Source organism: Notothenia coriiceps, unplaced genomic scaffold (assembly GCF_000735185.1).
Source record: "Notothenia coriiceps isolate Sejong01 unplaced genomic scaffold, NC01 NC01_scaffold00016723, whole genome shotgun sequence".
Classification (NCBI taxonomy): Eukaryota; Metazoa; Chordata; class Actinopteri; order Perciformes; family Nototheniidae; genus Notothenia; species Notothenia coriiceps.
In genome coordinates, this window is record NW_011349424.1 from 345 (window position 1) to 6,786 (window position 6,442).

The 6,442-nt window shown below is 38.5% G+C and overlaps 1 long non-coding RNA gene across 1 annotated transcript; it reads left to right on the forward strand.

The window, feature by feature from the left end:
- The first annotated feature begins 903 nt into the window (after positions 1-903).
- Positions 904-2,093, forward strand: LOC104949734 (uncharacterized). Its single transcript, XR_798832.1, has 2 exons — positions 904-988; positions 1,893-2,093. It is a non-coding gene; the product is annotated as an uncharacterized lncRNA (long non-coding RNA).
- The last annotated feature ends 4,349 nt before the right edge of the window (positions 2,094-6,442 follow it).

The following is a 6,442-nucleotide window of genomic DNA, read 5'->3' on the forward strand; positions in this document are numbered from 1 at the left end:
CCCGAAGAGGCTCAAGCTCTTACGTTGATATTGGATATTTCAATTAATTCAATTTGGAAATGATTACATTGAAAAATAAATGATGTGTTCAAATCTTTATAAAAATGTTTGAGTAAGAATGTCTTCTTGTAGCAATTTCTGGTTAATGACTTATTCTCTATAATAAATGTATTTGTAAACTCGAGTCCACCGCCCCAACCCTCACACAGACATACACATGCAGATAAACTGTCTGCATTTAACTTTGCAAAGATCCCCATCTTCTGTACATTGAATTACATTCTGTGTTTAGTCTTTATATGTGTAGCTCCTTGAATATTGTTTTAAATTAGAAGGTGAATTCATAATTTCATGTACTGGGCACTTTGAACTCAACAATAAATGATACAAATTGTACTTGAACTAAAAGAAACACTCAAATGATGGTTAACGAGACAGGTTATGTGTTTTTTTTAAACATTGCCGCAGACCACCAAAGCGAAGACAACACTGACATTAGCTGCCTACCAAAAACTGGGGAAATGATTATTGTAAATGTTTACATCATGACAGATAGCCTATCATTACAAGATGCACCCGTGGACTGAAGTGCATATGCAGAGAAAGTGAAGAGCTATTATGCATAAAGTATTACAACTCAAACATATCCGTACATTTACTCTCTTTTATGACATAACTGAATTCATGTTTGAATCATTTTGGGATCCCCTAATACGTTTTAAACTGATATATTTTTTTACTTTGTATGAATGTATATCTTCTGCTGATGTCGGCCATCAGAACTGTGCTTTCTTTTTACTCTGAGGTCTATGATAATGAATGAAATCTGTCCAACACTGAGCGACATACAAATGGCTTGTAATGTAATTGGTAATTTAATTTTTGGCCTCAATGTCTTCTCTCTTTTAGGGTTTTGATGAGTACATGAACCTGGTTCTGGATGATGCTGAGGAGGTCCACATGAAGACTAAGAACAGGAAGCCGCTGGGTAAGAGTAGAAAACATGTTGTTGAAAAATACCTTTTTCCCCAAGACCGTTTTGCATGTGGTTCAGCGAAAGCACAGGCATACTTATGACGCATTTCCACTGCAGCGCGTAGCACGGTTTGAGCGTGCCGTGCCCGGCCCGTTTTTGTTGCGTTTCCACTAGGCGTAGTTCCGGCTAACGGGTACTTTTTGACAGTTTTCTGGCCCTCCAAAATCGTGGTTTTTTCCGGGCCAACAACCGGGCTGAGTATGCTAAACTAGAGAGAGAATCGCTGGCAAGGGGGCTACAGCTACAACAAGATGAACATATTTGACCATGATTTAATTGTAATTCACGTTTCAAAACTGATGCCGAAGTAACAACATACTGATACCGGATAGTAAAAACCATGAATTAATGCTTTGACAAGTCTGCAGACAGACGGCAGGCGAAAAACCTTTTAAAATGCGTGTTTTCTGAATGGAGATCGGCTAAGCTAACGTTGTAAATGCTCCGACCGTCCACACTCACAACAACGGCCTACAGACATAAATAAACCAGCGACTGTATTCTCCATGACACAGACAGTCTGGTTTGTACTTGTTTAACTTCTGTCTAGTTTCTGAACAGATATGAGGAGCTGTGAGCTCTGAGGGCTCATGTTGGTTTTGTGTTTCGCATTGAAGATGACGTCACGGCTCCGCCTACACTGCGTTACTATAGTTACTACCCCAGTTCCTAAACTGTAATGGAAACGCAGCATAAAGTGAGCCTGGCCTAACGAGGCCTAGCCATACCGTACTAAGCCGTGCGAGGTCCTGCAGTGGAAATGCGATATTAGTGTGTTTTGTCCCAAAGTAAAGTTCTCTTTCCGTCCATCATCTGTCTCTCCTGACTCGTCTCCACTTGTGTTTCTGTCTCCCAGGGAGGATCATGTTGAAAGGAGACAACATCACCTTACTGCAAAGTGTGACCGTCTAGGAAAACGGAGAGGCCTACACATCGTACCTTTCGATATAAATGTTTTTCTTTTGCAAATGGTGTTGAATATGTTTGTGTTTAACATGAATATTGTGTTAGTTTCTGTCTACAAAATGGTTTTGCGAATAAACTTTTTCTTTTCTTAGTTTGCTTCTCAATTCATTGAACTGGTTTGCGTGAGTTTTGATCAGTGAGCTACTGTGCCATCTAGTGGCAGACAACATTATTGTGTACTTAAGTAGGTCAAACTCCCAGCTCCAAATGAAGCACAATAGGAAAACCATTCAAAACATTGTTTGAATGGATCTTAAAAAGTCGTTATGTTTTGTAGGGGGATATTTTTTTCTTCTGTTGTGTTCATTTGAGGAGGAGATTAGTAATGGACATTTCGGTGCAGGGAAAACAGATTAGTGCATAATAGCAGATTGAATCAAATACACAATAAATTGTGATGCACATCCTTATACTTTATACAAGCACCATGTCATATATGTGTGCATATGTACCTTATTTGCCTATAATCGATATCTTTTAGGATAAATATAATAGTGAACGCATTCATTCACAACGTGGGTTTCAAAACATGTCTATGTTTGGTTGTTTATTTATTTTTCGCCCTAGTTAGAGAAAATAAGTAATGTTGTAACATTGATCAACGTGATGACGTAGTTCATCCCTAGGCACGCAACGTGCCCCTGTACTGTTGACTGGGAAGCCCCTAGCGCGGAGCTGCCAACGCCCGGCGTAGAGACACAAATAGAAGATACGGTAAGGAAAAATGTACTTATTCTGTTATGAAGCTATAACTATCATTAGTTTTTAACCCACAGTTAGTTTACGTTATGCTGTACATCTGTTGTACATGGATTGTTATTGTCAAATTGCATTTCTCATTCAGCTACAGCATCCGCTAAGGTTAGCTTAGCCAGAAAGCTTATTTAGAGGGACTGTATTTAGCTAAGAGAGCAAACAGTCTATAATATTGGACCTAATAATACACATCTTTTAGCCCTTAATACGCCATATTAAACGTCTAATATATTGGTTACTTGAGTGTTGAAAGAATTTGAGATCCCCAAGCCTTATGAGTAAAGCATTAAATTGCAGAGGGTTTTATTTTGTTAGCATTATTAGCTAGCCGGCTAACGAGAAGGCGTAACACTCACTGTTATATTTTAAAATTGCGTTTATAACATTACTGCTTCAGTACAGTGTTTGTGTGCTTGGGTGAAAGGTTTCCAACACTGACTTGGCTAAAAGAGGGACAGCTAGTTGGTTTATTGTTCGTGTAAACAATCGGCAGGAAATTAGGCCAGATTGAGGCCGGGGATGTGGCCGAAATACAGCAGCTAAGCATCCGAGCTGAACCTACTGTGTAACATTATTGGTAGCCAACTCTCAGGTGTAATCCTCAAATCTTGTGAAATTAACTCGTATTAGGTGGATGGTATTAAGTAACTAAGTACGTTTACTCAAGTAGTGGTCTTAAGTACAATTTTGAGGTACATGTACTTGAGTTTTTCCATTTTATGCTACTTTGTATTTATACTCCAGGGGTAAATAGTGTGCTATTTCTCCACTACATTATATATTTCAAACCTTTAGTTACTTATGCAAAAATAATAAACACTTAAATAAGACTTGAGATACACCTGCAGCAAACAAAGTAATTAAAACTACACCTTTACCAGCTGTGATAACATATAAACCATCAATATTTTTAATATAATATTTATTATTCTGAAATGGGCCAATCTGCTGAATGAGTACTTTTACTTTCGGTACTTTAAGTATATTTTGCTGCTGTACTTTCACTTGAGTAACATTTACTTTTACATTGCTGAATGGCAGGAGTGTAAAGTAACTAATTACACTTACAAATACTGCACTTAACTACAATTTTGAGGTACTTTACTGAAGTATTTCACATGTTTGCTTGCTTTGTACTTCTACACCACTACAATTCAGGCGTACTTTTACTCCAATACATTTATGCTGTACCTTTAGTTACTTTGCAGATATAGATTAATGATAAACAATATGATCAACACCTCAATTTGACTTTAGTTACTACTGGATTATATAAGTTCCAACTTTACCAGCTTTCATAAACACATCAATAATTATAATCAAAACATATATTATTCTGAAATGGACCAATCTGCACAATGACTACTTTTACTTTTGGTACTTTAACTATATTTTGATGATAATACTTCTGTACTTTTACTTGATTACAATTTTGAATGCAGGACTTTGCTTGTAACAGAGTATTCCTACACTCTGGTACTTCTACTTTTACTTTATTGCAAGATCTGAGTACTTCTTCCAGCTCTGATGGTAACAATATCTGACACTACTTGTGGTCGCACTGTTCGTCATGTCATAATGGACACTAATGTAACAGAAAGTGCATCTTTGGACACCTCGTCATGGATGTTATGTCAATATATCAAAAGAAAACAGCTTCGGGTTTATCTCTCCGACTTCCAAGTATGCGTATGTCAACTTTCAAAGAGCCAGATGTTGAAGCATTTTCCTCTCGAGCCTGTGCACCAGGGCATCCCTAAATATATGTTACAGATGATTTGAGAATGAAACTGACCAATCGTTGAGGGAATGAATCTGAATCTGTGTGATATTTGATTCTAGTTTAGCAGAAGCATCTGTTTTTGAAAAGACATGAACACGGGTCAGATTTGATACACTTTTAAAAGTTAAATTCAGTCTTTATAGCACACATATCTGGTTAGCATGTATGCAAAGGCTTTCCTCTTCGTTGGTGTAAAACTGTACATGAAATAGAGATGTAACAGAAACGTAGTAAGAGTCTGAATATATTTGGTACCTTCGGATTTGATACTTGGGGTAATGATTTCATTCTCAATTCAAAATGAGTCTGGATATTAAATTACATTCTCAATGAAGTAAACAGGGGTGCTAAATTCAGGATGTACTACAGTCAGCTGTTTGCTAATAAAAGGGGCGTGACCAAGTCTGCCATTCTTTATAATTGAAAAGGATCTATCAATTAAACTTGCACATTTTAAGGAGTTATTCAAAGTTATCAATATGTTCTCAGTGTTTTCAGAATAGAAGTTAGAATTATTCAAACTAAATTGTGCCTGTAACACAAATTAAATATGACTTGAGTTGCCCTTTTACCCGAGTTCCCCCTCGGAAAAAAACATTGTGATTCTGAATTTGTTTCTCAAAAAATGCCAATTTAAAAAAAGATGAAAGTATTATTTTGTGATCTGGTGATTACAGAATAATGCTTGACACCACTTGACCTAATATTTGGGATTACTGTACATCAGCATCCATATTGAGTTTCAGTGCAGAAACACTAATACAAACTAACAATTTGAAGTTGTCAATCTGTTCAGAATTTTAGAAGATAGTAATCTTGGTTTTACATGAATGGACTTTTACCCCACGCTTATAAAACCCAGCAATATTAGACATTATGTAATTTGATTTCTGGCACATTAAAGAGTCTTATTTGGGCTTATTCTAGTGAGCTTGACTTTGCATTATTGATTATTGAGTGGCATGCTTTAACCATTTCACATCTTTCGTTTTCCATCATAGCTGCGCAGTTTGGTCAGTAAAGAAATGGGCTCTTAGTCAAGGCTGCAAGCTGTTGAGTCTATGCTTCAGTCGAGGCTTCTTCCACCTGTTTAATCAGTTGAACATCACCAGAAGCAGTTAGGCCATGCTACATACATTTGTGTTTAGTATACCACCACAACAACTTCTTGCACTAATTTGATTACATTGAAAGATTCAAGATTTAAGGCTTTTATTGTCATGTGTGCAAAGCTACAGTGTAGATATGACAATGAACATCTTGGGTCCCAGGCTCCTCCAACAGTGCAACACAATACAACAGTGCAAGTAAATACAAATACAAACAAAGAGTTGTAGGAAGCAGTGTTTCCGCCAGACCAGGGCTGAGAGGGCGTCCACCCGCGGGGGATACTGTATTTTTCATTAGTGAGCCGGATCATTTGGCTCGGCTCTCTTAAAGCGCCGGCTCATTCGTCTGCCAAACGGCTCTTCATGTTACCACAGTTTACCACGGAGCCTCAGTTTCGCCGCTGCGAGGCTCTGGTGCTCGCAGCTCACGCGCGTGCTCCACTAAAACCCCCCCGCTCATCGCGTCCAAATCGCGCACGTTCTGTGTTGTCTCGTAGCAGGCACCTTCGATGTCGGGGAAACAATCTTCAATACTCCGAGAATAATGCCACCAGACTCCTTTGCCCCTCCAACAGAGAGATGTCATTGTCCTTTTTCCTTTTCGTCATTTCAAGCGATAAAAACTCTCGATCTTCTCTCGAATTATTAATATTTTTGGACGCCCTCGGCTCGCGTTCAGGGAGTCCCGAGCTGAATAAGGACGGCAAGACGGCCCCCTGGCGGAAACGCTGGTAGGAAGTATCAGAGGGTTTACATTCCCCTCAGCTTCCTCTCACAACTCCCTCCAGGAGA